The sequence below is a fragment of the Schistocerca cancellata genome, chromosome 7 (genome assembly GCF_023864275.1).
Source record: "Schistocerca cancellata isolate TAMUIC-IGC-003103 chromosome 7, iqSchCanc2.1, whole genome shotgun sequence".
NCBI classification, from domain to species: Eukaryota; Metazoa; Arthropoda; class Insecta; order Orthoptera; family Acrididae; genus Schistocerca; species Schistocerca cancellata.
The window spans coordinates 220,684,041-220,702,325 of record NC_064632.1 but is presented as its reverse complement, the minus strand read 5'-3'; positions in this window follow the sequence as shown (position 1 = coordinate 220,702,325).

The following is an 18,285-nucleotide window of genomic DNA, read 5'->3' as shown; positions in this document are numbered from 1 at the left end:
TTAAGTGTCTAATGATTTACTTAAAAGAAATATTCGCCATTGTTTGGAGACTGACATCTGTGGACATTTGTATATACTCGCTGCAGCAGAGACAGCTGTATTTGGTTGCTATAGCAACGGCTTGCCAGTATCGATAGTTGCACTACACCGGGGCCCTTCACAAAAACCATGTCAGAAGATAGCACACCGAGGATGCAGCGAATGTCTGGTGGCTTGGAAGTCGATCTCCGTGCTTCAGTTTTGCTCGACGATAGTAGCGACGACTAGGTGCCACAATGAGGCCTCTAGTGATCAGATTAGACCGTTTAAGCGATCATTTGCATGGGCTGCACATTAGTGTCAAAGATCTTGGTTATAAACTTGGAAAATACTGTCCTCAAAATCTCTGCGTATGATTTAGCATTTACTTTGCCAGGATACCTTTATAATAAAATACTACATTGGGTTTATAAATGAATGTGTGTAAAATGATGTGAAAGTGAAACTCTGTAAAAATATAACAATAGATGGTGGCAGAAAACACGTAAGTAAAAGAAGCACGTTTAGTAAGCACGTTTACTGTCTGTTATATACCTGTCAACATCAGTAAAATAGTAAGTAACTGTTATAGAAAACACTTGGTCAAAACTTTTAGTATAAAAATACGAAAAATAACCAGTACACCAGCAGTGATAGCACCCCCTGACCCACACTTACTGCTACCGCCATGCAACAGAGCTGCTCAATCGCTGCTGGAGTGCTTATTCTTCTTCTTCCTGTTTTTCTGTCGTTGTTGATACACGCCGATAAAACAAATATCGCAGTTGACTAATACGGGACCGTCTGTCGAATGGGCAACTAAAAAATGGCTCTGAGCACTATGGGACTCAACATCTGAGGTCATCAGTCCCCTAGAACTTAGAACTACTTAAACCTAACTACCTAAGGACATCACACACATCCATGCCCGAGGCAGGATTCGAACCTGCGACCGTAGCAGACACGCGGTTCCGGACTGAAGTGCCTAGAACCGCACGGCCACCGCGGCCGGCACAGGGCAAGTAAAAATTCCGCTTTTAAAAGTTATCTTGTTTGTAACGGGAAACAAATCGATGCTTTCCGTAGACATTTGGCGTCGCATGAAAGACGTCATCAGCAGTATTTGTGTCGGCTGCCTCCAGCTATTAATCGCAAAAAAGGAAATTGCTCATATCTGTCTAAACATAAGAGAAAATGCCCAGCAAGGCGGCTTTTGGGAGGTAGAGTCGGTATACACATTTATGGGTACGCGTGGTCGCTCGTGCGCGAGAGCCTATATGTGTGTGTGCGTGTGTATGTCTGAGGAGCAGAGAGAGAGAAAGAGAGAGAGAGAGAGAGATGTAAAGAGTTATTCGAGAGCGCATGCAAAACGCCGAGGACCTGAAGAAGGAAATCCATTTTACTCTTCGCGAAGATCAGTCGGTCCGGCATTTCCCTTCCCTAATACGCTATTTCACCGTTCCGGCTCCTTAGCGGCCGCAGATCTGTCTCTCTGCAGCACAACTCCGTGACCAGGACGCAGACATTTCGCGAGCAATCTAACAGACGGAAAAGACGGCTGCTTGACGTAATAAAATAAGCGTAACAATCCTGAAATAGCCCTCTTCAGTCTGCCCCGGTGCAACACGAAAGAGCTATGATGTCACTCTTGTAGGGCCAACGTTTTGAGGACTGACGTCCACATAAAGTAAATGTCCCAAAAACTCGAAATACATTGATACCGATGCACGCAATTAACATTCGACAGTTCAGAGGCTTCCTTTACCAGGATGTATATTAGCTGGCTGATTTTCATGGAGTTCCTTGCGTAGCGGGGTATTGGCCATGTACATAAAAAATGATACTTCGTTTGAGTCCATAGACGTATCATGGTACTTCACTGAAAAGCTATTTGAATGTTGTGCAGGGTCAGTTGAATTTAGTGAAACTAAACTTCTAATTGTTATTGTTTATAGGACCCCTAACTCTGACTTCAGAACATTTCTGCTTAAGCTAGAGAGAGTTCTTGATCCACTTTATAGGAAATACTAGAAATTAAGGGACAAGAGTGGCAGGATGTCTATAGTTCCGCTTAACACGTTTCTCATACTCCTTGAGAGTTGCTCTTCCTTAGAACGTTCTAAACGGGGTGTTAGCAGTAAAAGGCAGCCTGGGTGGCTGACTAGTGGGATAAGGATATCATGTAGAACAAAGCCGGAATTATATCACATTGGAAGTAGTCACAATGAAACTACAGTAGCCCTTTACAGACAGTACTGAAAGGTATTTAAAATGTTTTAGGAAGCAAAGAGTATGTGGTTCGCAAATAGAACAGCTAATTCATTAGATAAAATTAAAACAATATGGTCAGTTGTGAAGGAAGTGTCTGGTCAGCAGCACAAGAACGACGATATAAAATCAGTTCGTAGTAAAAATATTTCTGTTACTGATAAGTCAGCTATTGGCTATGTACAGAATTTAAGAATCATTTTCTGAGTATTACTGATGAATTAAATAAAAATTTAATTTCTACAGGGAATCATATAACTCTTGGCAAATGCATTTCCGAGAGTGATGTCTGAAATACTCCTCTGTGCTACTGACAAGGGTAGATTGAGTCTATAATGAAATCACTGAAGACTGTGGAGTCTCATGTATATCATGGAGTTCAAAATAGTTCAAATGGATCTGAGTACTATGGGAGTTAACACCTGACGTCATCAGTCCCCTAGAACTTAGAACTACTTAAACCTAACTAACCTGCCCGAGGCAGGATCCGAAACTGCGACCGTAGCGGTCTCGCGGTTCCAGACTGAAGCGCCTAGAACCGCTCGTCCAAAACGGTCGGCATATGATGGAGTGCCTAGCAGAATATTAAAATACTGTGCTGCACTTGTTAGCCCTGTATTTAGCCATATTTGTAAATTTTCCTTTAAGAACGGTTAGTTTCCTGAACGATTAAAGTAGTCAGTAATAACGCCGCATTATAAAAAGGGAGAAGGAGAGAATGTAGACAATTTAGACCTACTTCTATGCCAACAGTGTTTGCTAAAGTTATTGAAAATGCTTTGTATGTAAGGAGAATTGATCATTTTATATCACATAACATGCTATCAAATGTACAGTTCGGTCTTGGTGTAAGTTGGCGAACCTCTTGTCCACCCCTGTTCACTCGTCTGGGTATTTTGACATTGGCATCGCAATATATATATTCTGTACTGTCATTTCATGTTAACAATATCATCTTATTCCCAGAATTGGTGCCCGCATCTCGTGGTCGTGCGGTAGCGTTCTCGCTTCCCACGCCCGGGTTCCCGGGTTCGATTCCCGGCGGGGTCAGGGATTTTCTCTGCCTCGTGATGGCTGGGTGTTGTGTATTGTCCTTAGGTTAGTTAGGTTTAAGTAGTTCTAAGTTCTAGGGGACTGATGACCATAGCTGTTAAGTCCCATAGTGCTCCGAGCCATTTGAACCATTTGAACCCAGAATTGGCAGTTAATACTCGGCAGAAATCCAACCTGCATTTGGATCGCACTTCCTTGACTCTTGTATATTTTCAATAAGCTATCACAAGAATTCAAAAATCTTAGCAGTAATCCACGCGCTTTCAAATAGAAACTGAGGAGTTTCCTCATGGGTCGCTCCTTCTGTTCTGTTGAGGATTTCCTTGAAAAATTAAGCTGTTTCATGTGTCATATTGTTGATTGAGTTTACTTAAAAGTAATGTATTAACTTTTTTTGGTTTCATAAACATTTTGTTTTTATCTGTTATTTCTTTTGTGTTGTAATTTTATGTACTCACAGATTCTATGACCTTGGAGATTTGCTGTCCAATTAGGATTTCTAAGTACCTCTTATATTTTAGGTGACGTGTTACTGAGGCCACAGAATTGCCCTGGTGGAAGTGGTTCTATTAAAGCTAAGACTGTGGTAATACCGAAGTCCAGCCGGCCGTTACAGAGGTGTAACTGGATGACGTTGACGCTTACTGTTCATGAGCGCGGAGGTAGTTCCCAAGCTCCTGATTAATGTGTACAAGTGTTTGGCGTCAAAGAGTGTGTTGTTCATATGAGTGAATAAGAAAGTAAGTCCTCTAGCCTTGCTACCCGAATCAAAAATCGATAATCAAAGCATTTTTTCTGTCTGATAAAGTATGATGGTTTGCTAGTGTTATAAGCTATCTGCCAGGGACATTCTGTTGGAAACTTTTCCTTGCCACCAGTCGTCCTTTTGTTTGGTCGCAAGAGTGTCAGTCTGCTTTCTAGAAGTTGAAAGACGTTTTGCTTAATTATCAGTGCCTTGTTCCTTTTGATCGAGCCAAACTTATGGACTTGGCTGCGGATACCTCTTCTTATGGCATTGGTGTAGTCTTTTAGCATAATTTTGGTTCTGTTGACAGGCCAATAGCCTTTGCTTCGGAGTTGACGAACAAAGCTGAGTTCCATTATTTGAAAATTAGAAAAGAGGCTGTCGTCATTGTCTGTCGTATCCTCAGTTCCTTTTTGGTAGAATATTCTACTTGGTGACTGACTATAAACATTAGAACGTTTGTTTAGCCTTGTCGCCAACGGCCTTGCCGCCGTGGTAACACCGGTACCCATCAGATCAAACAAGTTAAGCGCTGTCGGGCGTGGCCGCCACATGGATGGGTGATCATCTGGGCCGCCACGTGCTGTTGCCATTTTTCGGGGTGCACTCAGCCTCTTGATGCCAAATGATACGCTACTCGACCGAAAAGTAGCGGCTCCGGTCAAAGAAAACTATCATAACAACCTGGAGAGCAGTGTGCTTACCACACGCCCCTCCTAACCGCATCCTCATCTGAGGATGACACGGAGGTCGGATGCTCCAGATGGGCCACTTGTGGCCTGAAGACGGAGTGCTTGTTCCTTTTGATCGAGCGAAGCCTACTGTCTTGGCTGTGGATACCTCTTCTTATGGCACTGGTGCAGTCGTTTTGCATAATTTTGGTTCCGTTGACAGGCCAACAGCCTTTGCTTCGGAGTTGATGAGCAAAGCTGAGTTTCATTATTTGAAAATTAGAACGGAGGCTGTCGTCATTGTCTGTAGTATCCACAGTACCTTTTTGGTAGAAAATTCTACTTGGCGACTGTCTATAAACATCTAGAACGTTTGTTTAGCCTTCTCGCCAAAGGCCTTGCCGCAGTGGTAACACCGGTACCCGTCAGATCACCGAAGTTAAGCGCTGTCGGGATGGGTAACCATCCGGTCTGTGGAGCGCTGTTGGCAAGCGGCGTGCACTCAGCCCTTGTGAGGCAAACTGAAGAGCTGCCTGATTGAGAAGTAGCGGCTCCGGTCTCGTAAACTGACATACGGCCGGGAGAGCGCTGTGCTGACCACCTTCCCTTCCATATCCTCATCCAGTGACGTCTATGGGCTGAGGATGACACGGCGGCCGGTCGGAACCGTTGGGGCCTCCAAGGCCTGTTCGGACGGAGTTTAGTTTAGGTTGTAGTCCTTCTCAGTCAGTACCAACTCGCATAGCGCAGAAGCTGCAACGATGGGCTCTTCTTTTGTCAAATTACCGATATGAAATAGTGTATTGGCCCAATTCTAAGCAAGCCGACAAAGATACTCCCTCTCACCTACCTTTTGCCTCAGATTCCTCATCTAATGAGTCCTCTCCATTTTGTTCCTAAACTTACGCACAAGACATTGATACTATGTATAGCTTTCCACGTAATCACTATAAAATTGCCCAAGCCATAGTAGGCGAGCCTGATTTGCAGACTCAACTACACTACATCCAGACAGACAGATTCGTTGTTCTGTGGCTCCCCGTTGTTTTGCCACTTGTCACTCCCTTGCGGTTCACCAAGGTGTCGTTTTGCTTTGCACCGACAGCGACCAGTCACGTGATGTGCTACCTCAGGCTCACCAGCATGATGTACCTCGTTGACTGTGCCAAGGCCACTGGGGTGCCGATTACACCAAGAAGTTGGCATGACGTCATTGCCCTTGGCATTGTCAGGAAGCACAAATTGAATTGTTGACTTCTTAGAGCCAAGTCTGTTCTGAACATCACTAATCTCTGCCGCAGAAGTTCTCTGAATGGCCCAAACCTCAAGCATCTTGGGCAACGATTCCAATTCGATTTCGTTGATCCTTATTGGAATACAAGCTGGTTCATCATCGTTGACGCTGTCAGAAAACTTCCCTTTGGTGATTTTTATGCACTCTTTCCACAACCCAGGCGTTGCTATTGATCTTTTGCCACAAGGGTTTGCCTGAAGTGATTGTGACTGACAACAGACCTTAATTTGTTACCTCCAAGTTTGGACGGTTCTGCACCATCACCGGCATTAACCACTTCATGAGTGCACCATTTCGTCCACAATATAATGGCACAGCTGAACACTTTCTATAAACGTCCAAGCAACAGATGGGGAAACGTCGTGACTCCCACACACAAGATCAAGCTACGTCGCTATTGTTATCTACATACACCTCCCAGCCACGTGGTGGAGCATCGCTGGTGGAGTCGTTACATGAATGTGCCACTGCGCATTGCTTCAGTTGCTGCACCTGTCACCACACGTGGCGTCCATTCCAGGTAAAGTAACACTCTAAGGAATTTCTGTCTACACTAAGGAGTCTTTCACAGATTGTATGGCGGATGGAAGAGCTGTGAGGAAGGGATCATTGCACGTTTCCTTGAAGGTTCTATGTTCCTCCTACAGAAAACGAGAGGATTGCTGAGGCGCCACCAGATTTGCGTGATCCTACCGCTGACATTGTGCTCTCAGATTCCATTTCTACGTCTGGTTCCCACGGGCCCTGCGCCATTGGTGCCAGTCTCAGAGCTGATGTAAGTCGACAACCTTTCACAGTCAACGCCATTTCGACCATCATTTGCGGATGGATCCACCTTCCCCATTACTGTCCCACACGCCGCCTCAGGACCATCTGCAGTCATCAAGATGGCTCAATCTTAAGTTTTTTGCTCCACCTCTGGATGCAGGTGTGTGCCCTCTGTCCAGTTTTTCCACAAGTGTTCCTGGGCTGGCTCAATTCATATGCTGGGGCACAGACGGGAGATCGGCATCATCCTAAGTTACAGCTTCCCTCTCTTCACTGCCATCTTCATCTATCCTCCCCTGCCCAATTACTGGTCATCGATCAGTATCCAATGATGATGAGGAAGTTTGGGGAGGAGGGATATTGTATCATGTATCAATACTATTCCTTAGTGTGTCAAGGTTGACAACAAAATGACAAGATTCCAGCTGACGCCAAAAGTGGTTACACGGGATCTGGTGGTGCCATTGGTCCACGTATGTCGAGCCACACCTCCCACAGTTCTATAATGCGAGCACACACTGCTGCGGCAGTATAGGACGGCTGGAAACAGCCACTCAGCCCACTTGTGATGGGAGCCTCCTCCTTGTGACATTGATAGCTGGACTCTGTTTCCTACAGCATTATTTGCACTGAATCCTGGTTCTCTCTCTCTTTTTTGTGTCATCAGTTTTATAATTGGTTTGATACCATCTGCAATGAGTTTCTCTCCTTTGTAAACATCTTCATCTCCTAGTAGAAATTACAGCCTATGTCCTCAAATATTTGCTGTGTGTTTTCCAATCTCATCCTCTACAGTCTTTGCTCTCTACGGGTCCCTCTAGTACCGTGGAAGTCATTCCCTGATGTCTTAAGTAATCTCCTGCTGCACTGTCCCTTCTTCTTCTCTATGTTTCCCATATATTTCTTTCCCCTCCAATTCTGTGCAGAATCATCATTCCTTACCTTATCGGTCCACCGAATTTCCAACATTCGTCAGTAGCACCACATCTCAAATGCCTCGATTCTCCTCTGTTCCAGTTTTCCCACAGTCCATGTATCACTATCACACAATTCTGTACTCCAGACGTACATTCTCAGAAATTTCTTCCTCAAATTAAGGCCAATGTTTGATACTTGCAGACTTCTATTGGACAGCAATGCCCTTTTTGCCAGTGCTAGTGTACTTTTGATGTCCCTCTTGCTCTGTCCGTCGTTGGTTATGTTGCTGCCTACATAGTAGAATTCCTCACTTCAGTTAATTCGTAACTGTCCACCCTCATGTTATGTTTCTCGCAATTCTCATTTCTGCTAAATCTCTTTACTTTCGCCTTTCTCACATTCAATCTGAATCCACATTTTGTACTCGATAAACTGTTCATTCCATTCAGCAGATCATGAAATTCCTCAATACTTTCACTCAAAATAGCAATGTCATCAGCGGAACGTTTGATTGATATCCTTTCACCTTGAATTTTAGTTCCATTCCTGAATCTTTCTTTTATTTCCGTCATTGCTTCTTCGATATACAGATTGAACAGTAGGGCGACAGACTACATCACTGTCTTACACCCTTTTTAATCCGACGACTTCGTTCCTGGTCGTCCATTCTTATTACTCCCATTTGGCTCTCTCTATCGCTTACCCCAATTTCTTCAGAATTTCGAACATGGTGTACTATTTTATATTGTCGGATGCTGTTTCCAGGTCGACAAACGATATGAACGTGTCTGGCTCTTTCTTGAGTCTTGCATCCATTGTCAACCACAACGTCAGAATAGCTTCTCTGGAGCCTTTACCTTTCCTGAAGCCAATCTGGTCGTCATGTAATACATGCACACTTTTCTTTTCCACTCTTCCGTCTATCATTCTTGTCTGCAACTTTGATGCACGAGCTGTTAAGCTGGTTGTGCGATAATTCGGGAACTTGTCAGCTTTTTCAGACTTCGAGGTTGTGTCGATGATATTCTACATCTACATCCATAGTCCGCAAGCCACCTGACGGTGTGTGGCGGAGGGTACTTTGAGTACCTCTATCGGTTCTCCCTTCTATTCCAGTCTCGTATTGTTCGTAGAAAGAAAGATTGTCGGTATGCCTCTGTGTGGGTTCTAATCTCTCTGATTTTATCCTCACGGGCTCTTCGCAAGATATACGTAGGAGGGAGCATTATACCGCTTGACTCCTCGGTGCAGGTATGTTCTCAAAACTTCAACGAAAGCACGTACCGAGCTACTGAGTGTCTCTCCTCCAAAGTCTTCCACTGGAGTTTATCAATCATCTTCGTAACGCTTTCGCTATTATTAAATGATACTGTAACAAAGCACGCTGCTCTCCGTTGGATCTTCTCTATCTCTTCTATCAACCCTGTCTGGTACGGATCCCACACTGGTGAGCAATATTCAAGCAGTGGGCGAACAAGTGTACTGGAATCTACTTCCTTTGTTTTCGGATTGTATTTCCTTAGGATTCTTCTAATGAATCTCAGTCTGGCATCTGCTTTACCGACAATTAATTTTATATGGTCATTCCATTTTAAATCACTCCTAATGGCTACTCCCAGATTATGTATGGAATCAACTGCTTCCAGTTGCTGACCTACTATATTGTAACTAAATGATAAAGGGTCTTTCTTTCTATGTATTCGCAGCACATTACATTTGTCTACATTAAGGTTCAATTGCCATTCCCTGCACCATGCGTCAATTCGTTGCAGATCCTCCTGCATTTCAGTACAATTTTCCATTGTTACAACCTCTCGATATACCATAGCATCATCTGCAAAAAGCCTCAGTGAACTTCCGATATGGGTATGTCACCAGACTCATACATTCTACACATCAATGTTAACACGGTTGGAGAAACACAAGTGAATCTGCTATTTGTAGTGTTAACTGTTCATTTCTTCTCCTGTCCAGCGTTCTTACAATGGCCGTTGCTGCACCCTCAGTAGCCTCACTGTCATGTAGAAGGCATACACAACATATGGCAGGAACGTAGTCTTTCACTCCTCTTGTTCTATCTATACATCGAAGAAGCAATGAGAGAAATACAACAAACCTTGAAGAGCGCGATTAAAATTCAGGATGGAAAGATATCAATGTTATGATTCTCTGATGACATTCCTGTCCTCAAGGAAAGTGAAGAAGAACTACGTGACCTGCTGAATGGAATGAATGAACAGTCTAATGAGTAAAAAATGGGGCTGAGAGTACGTTGAAGAAAGATGAAAATAATGATAAGTAGCAGAAATAAGAATAGTGTCAGCTTAACACAACAACTGAGCATCGCAAAGTACACTAATTTAAGGAATTCCGTTACTTAGGCAGCAGAATAATCCGTGATGGATGAAGCAAGGAAGACATAAAATGCATAATAGCGTGGAAAAATAGGCATTCGTGGCCAGAGAAGTCTCCTAGAATCAAACATAGATCTTAACTTGAGGAAGAAATTTCTGAGAACGTACGTTTGGAGCAAAGAAATGTTTGGTAGTGAGACGTGGATTGTGAGAAAACCGAGCCAGAAGAGAATAGATGCCTTTGAGGTATGGTACTGAATGTTGATAATTACTTGGACTGATAAGGTAAGGAGTGAGGAGGTTCTCCGCAGAATCGGGGAGGAAAGAAACATATGGGAAACACTAAGGAGGGACAGAGAACATCAGAGAACAAGTACGGTTGTAATAGATGTAGCTGAAGAGATCAAAAACTGTAGCGGAAACCAGAGATCGGTATTCGTCCTGCAAATAACTGAGGGCATAGGTTGCGATTGCTACTCTGAAATTTAAAGGAGGTCAAGGGAGAGGAGCTGTAGGCGGGCTGCATCGAACCAGTCCGAAGACTGATGAATCAATGAAAATATAAAAGTTAAAAGGTATCTGAGCACGTGGCGTGGCCTAGGAATGCGTTTATTTCAGTTACATTTGTCAGTCTCCTCCTTGCGCCTATCGAGTCCGTCTCCTTTGCCCCTATCTGTTTCCATTTTCTTCTCTCCCTTCCCTCCGTCTATCTCCTAATCACTATTCTGCGTCCATATTCTCTTGCCTCTCTGTCTCTCCATCTGCTAATCCTTCTTCTCTCCGTCCATCTCCTCCCCTTTTCTTTGCCCATCTTCTCTTCTTTCCTTTCCATGTCGATCTCCTTTTCCCCCTCTCCCTGCCCATCTCCTCCTCATCATTTCCCCCCCCCCCCCAACCCATCTGTGGCGTAAATGATAAAATTTTATAGGTACATTCAGCATCATATGTGGATATTGCATTATACCAATTGATTTTTTTAGAGATCAACAGTAATGACTGTACTTCAGCTAGTGAACACTTTCAAATTTAAACTTTAATAAATGAATACCAAATAATGAAGTAATTTAACTTCAAGGCACAAACAGTATCTACTTGTAGAAACTGTGGCATCCAGTTATTAATGGTAGTGGTTCCAAGAAAACAGTAGTGTCAGCTTAGAAATAAATAGTGATTGTCTTTAACATGCACTAAGCCGTAATTACTATTGGCTAGCTTACAGCATGACAAATCAAAAGATTAACTTACCACACAACAAATTAAAACCCCTTATTACCTAACTACAGAGGCAGGCTCCAAATACTAACACACAGGTACAAGCCCCACTGTCAAATGCCTACTTCCTAGATTTTGAACAAAACAGTCATCACGGTGGCCTTTACGACGGGTCAACAAAGAAGAGAATTTGAGGAGAGATGCCTGAAGTATAGGTTTGTTACTACAAGCGACCAATGTATCTAAAATATAAGGGACGGCACTTACACACCTGTAACGTGCAGTAGCTATTGATCTGAATGCTTCCAAAACACGGCCAACTTAAGGTCGCAGCACTATCTACAGTTTGACATGAGAATAAACGTAACTCGGTTTTCAGATGTAACCAGTGCGCGAAAACAGTATCAGTATTACAAAAATTCTCACCGCGTTCCGGAGGACTTGATAGAAGAAAACCACGTTCACATAGCTTAGCTCTCTAGAGCAGATCTAATTAACACGTGGGCGACAGGGTTCTATAGTAATGATAACTGATAACACACCCTCAACAGTCTGCCCTTCATGTTAACAATTCAGTGCTTGGTGCACAAGAATCGGTTCCACAGACTTCGAGGATAGCACACATTTCCTGGTGCTAACAGAACCCTTCGACTCTTTTATTAGAACATGTTACGCGTTTCGGGATTACACCCATATTCAGACATCACAAACGTCAACTCCTTCCTAACAAACCAAGCGTACAGCCTTGACAACTCAAAGAAAGTGTCGAATAACATATGATATGTTCAGTTGAATCTTTTATTAGAACATGTTGCGCGTTTCGGGATTACACCCGTCTTCAGACATCTCAAACGTCAACTCCTTCCTAACGAACCAGGCGTACAGCCTTGACAACTCAAAGAAATTGTCGCAGTCATATGTTATTCGACACTTTCTTTGAGTTGTCAAGGCTGTACGCCTGGTTCGTTAGGAAGGAGTTGACGTTTGAGATGTCTGAAGATGGGTGTAATCCCGAAACGCGCAACATGTTCTAATAAAAGATTCAACTGAATATCTCATGATTTTATTGCGATTCTACAGCATTGGTTGCCAATTATTAACATAAAAATGATCGCAGGCCTCAGACGGGATTTTATGTCCTGTATAACAGAACCTTTCGAGACACACGTGCCTCTAGCAAAGACAAGCCGGACCAAACTACTACACAAGTCGCAGCCACCTTAGGCACACTAAAACCGGCGCCTGTCGTCACAGTTCAGGTCACTCGCGGCACCTCGCATAGAGCCACCACAAATCAAATTATCAAAGAAGTTAGAAGGCACAGAAAAACAATTGCAAAAGAACTTTATAAAGGCATGCAGGACGGCTCTAAATCGGTCCAGTAGTTTCGGAGGAGTGTGTAAGATACGTAAGTACACACATTTTTGTTATATGTATGAATATCTTTTATCCCATGATCCGATTGTGATGAAATACAGCTCATACGGTGCCGTTAGCTACGCTGAAGTTATCTGTGTGAAGACCATAAAAATACATCTACTTATTTTTTAAATTAGACACACAAACACATAATAAAGTTTTAATTAAAACTTAAAATTACGATATCATTTCTCCAGTGATCCGATTTTGACGAACTGACGCCTGTACGGTGCTCCAAACAATGTTCAAGATACCTGCAAAAACACCTTGCAAAATTCGGCCAGCAGGTTTGGACATTAGCGTGTTCAAAGACAGACAGACAAGGCCGTTTTACAGGTTTATTATTAGTATTGATAATATATGAAGCTAATTTACATATCTAAACTTGCGTTCTTAAAACATTATTTACTCATTACATCGAACAGTTCCTCTTTATCAACCAATTATTTTAACATTGGGAACTGCAGCACACAAATACATATTAAATTTATCACTGAAATTAATACCACTGGTGGAGATAGAAGTCTGCCGGTACAAAACGTCGCGTTAAAATGCGGAAAAAATTTCTGAGATATACATTAGCAGCACAGCAGTGTGGGAAAACAGGGAAAGAAGAAACTGTAAGAGTTGAAAATGTGTTGCTACAGAATGATGATGAAAATTAAGTGGGCTGTTAATGTAAGATATGCTGAGGTTCGCTGCACAGCCAGCGAGGAGAGGACCATTTAAAAAATATTTTTAAAAAGTGACAGAATTATAGGACATGGTATAACATCATTCTGTGTTAGTGACTGGAATATCTCCAACAATCAGTTGTGGATTTTGCGTACAAGTGCTACTCTAAGTCGAAGAGTTTGGCACAGGAGAGGAATTTGCTGCGTGTCATGAAGAGCATGTCAGAGAAGCGCTGATTCAAAATAAATAAATAAGTATACAAAATAAGCGCAGTTTTGTACTGAGCAGTCAGCAATAAATACAAAGTAACTGCAACATTGCACTGTCACCACTAATTATTATTATTTAAACATGTTTATTAAAATTATAGTGCCGGCCGCTGTGGCCGAGCGGTTCTAGGCGTTTCAGTCTGGAACCGCGCGACCGCTACGGTAACAGGTTCGAAGCCTACCTCGGGCATGGATGTGCGTGATGTCCTTAGGTTAGTCAGGTTTAAGTAGTTCTAAGTTCTAGGGGACTGATGACCTCAAATGTTAAGTCCCATAGTGCTCAGAGCCATTTGAACCATTTTGAAAATTATAGTGTTTTTTGATTGCTATTTGTGTATGTGTTCATAAGTGGCAAGAAAATAGGCTGATTTGATTGGTTGAGAGAATGAGTCTCATTTTATTATTATCGTCAAATGTTGCTTGGAATATGTGCTCCAGTCGAAGCGATTTTTCAAGCGTTTCTTGGAACCACTGTGTTGTGTCTGGTGCTGAAATTCAAATGCTGTTTGGCATCCTTACCTGTAATAACTGTTGTTGTACCGTTCTTAGCGTTTTCGTACAATTTCAGTGTAGGAAGTATCTTTACACGCTTATTGATTTCGTTATGTAGTATTGCCTGCAACTTATTGACTAAAGGCTATCCGTCATCAGTCTGACTACCAATTTATAGAAACAGTAGGCCTCGGTGAGGTCTTAGTGAAAAAACACTGCAGTTTGATCCTGTCATTGCGTAGTAAAATAATTACTTACCACTCGGTACACGAATATACGTCGACACAGCGTACGTATTTTGCAGACTTTTCCAACGTATACTCCTTTGCTAAATACGATAATGATCGTAGCTGGTTTCGTAAACCAATAAATTCCTTTTCAGAACCGAGCTGCATCAGACGACCCACTAGTACAATCGATGTCGCTAACACACACGACTACGATGGCGTTCCATCGGAAGTTAGATGGTTCGAACCCTGGTAGTAAAATATTCACCGCCGTTATTTGGCCGGCAAGAGAAGAGGTGGTGGCGTCAAGAGTTTCAGATCATCCTTTGATTAACATGCAAATTTCTCCACAGTGTTTCATGAAGCGAGGACAAGTGACACCGTTACTGTTAATCTATCCGTTGAATGGGGACGATGAGCTCGCTGTATCCCTGTCGCTGTTCGAGTGAATTAGATCGTGTGCTGGGCGTGCTTTAACCTTCTCGATTTTTTCATACAATGCAAACATGATACCACATTATCCAAACACCCTTTACAGTCAGTCACCAAGCAAAGAACTAAAACTGGAAGGTACATGGAAGGGCTTTTCAAAGAAAATGAACTTGCAAACTACAAGGAGAAGACGAAGTAAATGAAGATGAGGTTGGAGATTAGGTAGTGCTAGGAGTATTTGTTGGAGTAGGAGAAGTTTTAAAGTCGGACCGATGCTCTTGGAGCATACTACATTCACTCATTGTTATTGAGACCCTTGGGAGAGGCAGGCGTGGCAGAAGTATTACACTTCGTGAACAGGGTACAATTATGAGACAAGCTAAATACCCTCAGGTCTTTGGAAGACTGTAATTTATCCAACTCTAAAAGTGTAGGTTGTGGAAGGAGCGAATATTATAGAACAATCAGATTAATACTTCACTGTTGCAAAATACTGAGACGAATTATTTACAAAAGAATGAAAAAAATTGATAGAGTTATACCTCGGGGAATATCAGTTTGGGTTCTGGAGATATGTGAGACAACATGAGGTAAAGCTGAGCATAGATCTGCGCAAACTGTTTAAAGAAAGTAAAACACGCTTTGATAGCACTAGAAGCTTTAGAGAGAGGTCGTTTCATGTTGCATCGGACATATAGCCATCGGTGTCTACGGCGTCAAACTTATGAAAGCTAATACCCTGCAAAAAACATTGGAACGGTCAAGGCCGGAGGAGGAAGTGTTGTGGTCTGGAGAATGCATTCGTGGCACTCCGTGCGTGATTCTTTCTTCTGGAAGGCACAGTGGATCTGCACAAGAATTCATCTATCCTAGAGGAAAATGTCCACCCCTACACGCAGTTGATTTTTCCTCGACACAATGGCGTTTACCAGCAGGAGAACGCAAGGTTTCAACAGCTAGCAGGGCACGTACGTAGTTAAAAGTGGACCTGAATGAGTTCACTGTACTGTAACAGCTGTCAGACTATCCGGATTTAAACCCAATCGAGAATCTATGGGACCACTTCGTTCGGACTGTTCGCGCCCTGGATAATCATCCTAGAAATCTAGCGACCAGGTGACACGTTTCCGTTGATCCACGGCCCCTTGTCAGTGATCCGTACCACTGCCATCGTAACTGATGATGTCGTTGAGTCAATATAGGAATTCGTAGAGGGTATATACTGTGGAACCCTATGTTCAACGAACCGAATTAAACCATTTGCACTGAAACAGTTCTGCCTGCACTAGCGTTGTACTCTACTGCCAGATTTTCCAAAGATCGCCGTTGGTCTTGTTTGTCAGAGCGTGCAAGCCTCCGACCTCCATGTCCTGAGATGAGGCGTTGGCGTCCAACACTTTACTACCTACTGCAGGTTTCCCATCCTTTAACTATTTTACACACATGCTTATGACAGTATCACATGAACAGCCGACACACTTCGCTAGCTCGGTGATGTTCGTGTTGAGATCCCTTGTCATAACTGTCTGTCCTTTGTCGTAGTCGCATATAACTGAGGGTGTCTCCATCTGCGACACACAAGTCTCTTGAATCAATCTCCATTCGTCCCTGCTCCACTTACATGTAATGCTTATCGTGCCACGTGCCCACAAACAAGCTGCAGAAAAATAAGGGATGGTCTACTGAAAACAGAACATGACCACAACGGTACCAAGAAATGATCCCGTTCAAAAGTAGCTACCACACAATCCCACTGGAAGACTAGCTGATCAATTCCTGTGTTTTAGAATGCGGTCGGTCGCTGACGAATGCATTACCACACCCATACTTGCACTTCCTCGTCCAACTGAAACTGACGTCCATGCATATCTGTCTTCAGGTTGCCAAAGGTGTGAAAATCACACAGTGAAAGTTTCGGGTTGTACAGAGTCTGTTTCGGTGTTTCACAATCAAATGGCTGAAGCCTAGCCTTGGTCCGATAGGCGGGAGGAGGACGGTCGTTATCGCACAACAGGATTGCTACGTCTGACAGCATTCCTGGGCATTTTGATTTCATAGCACGTCGCACTTTTTGCAAAGCGTCTTCACAGCACGGTTACATGAAGTCAAACGCCTAGGAATGCTGTCGGACAGAAACATTCTATTGCATGATCATGCCCGTCCCCACACTCCAAATCGGACGAATGCCATTGTAATGAACTGCTATGTCGTAAAGAAAAATCAGTTAACTTAAGCTTTGAGTCTGAAACAGATAAGACAGGTACTGCGTTCAAACTCTCTTTTGATTTCTTGCCTAGATGCACAGAATTTAAAATTTTGACCTGTCTAGTATAAAAAACTGTGCAAAAAATTTGCCTGTAGATGAATATGTTTTCTTCGTGGCTGCTGTAAGGAGAGACCGGGTTATGTACAGGATGAGTTTGCGGTCGGAGGTTTCCGTTTCTCTGGTTCTCAGAGAACGCCAGGCAAAGTCGGAGAAAACTGCTACAACTCGCGATGAAAACTCTGTTTCTCGTGGCTGCTAAAGTACTCACAGTCACCGTGAGATTCTCTGGGAACAGTTTCCGAATGAGAAGGTTGAACAACAGCGGCAGTATGATATATGGTCGCTCGGGGAATGTCTCTAACACACAAGCTGACGGCGAAATATTTCGCGTCGCCCAGTATTGTTAATTTGCGAAGAAACCACTATGGACTGGATTGCTAAACACACTAATCTTTTTATGAAGGTCCGGGGATCCAACGTAGAACAAAAGTTCGTAGATGATATTTACCTTCTTTTTCATAAAATATATATTTTATTTTTGATAACTGCGATTACAAGCTGTATCGCCTCTGCACTTCAAATTACGTCTATATGCAAACTACGTATCTGACCCAAAAAACCAATGTCCAAAAAGAGAGTTTTTTGCACTCATGGATTAAAGCATATAAAAAGATTTGACTTACTTCCTGTTCTTCTCACAGTAAAAAGCTTATGAACTGCCAAATTTTGAACTTCATTACGCCAGAGTGAGAACTTAAAGAATCCCAGGCAGTATCTCGCACGCTCGTAATCTCGGAACAATTTTCTACATCTACATCTACATCCATACTCCGCAAGCCACCTGCCGGTGTGTGGCGGAGGGTACCTTCAGTACCTCTATCGGTTCTCCCTTCTATTCCAGTCTCGTATTGTTCGTGGAAAGAAGGATTGTCGGTATGCCTCTGTGTGGGCTCTAATCTCTCTGATTTTATCCTCATGGTCTCTTCGCGAGATATACGTAGGAGGGAGCAATATACTGCTTGACTCTTCGGTGAAGGTATGTTCTCGAAACTTCAATAAAAGCCCGTACCGAGCTACTGAGCGTCTCTCCTGCAGAGTCTTCCACTGGAGTTTATCTATCATCTCCGTAACGTTTTCGCGATTACTAAATGATCCTGTAACGAAGCGCGCTGCTCTCCGTTGGATCTTCTCTATGTCTTGTATC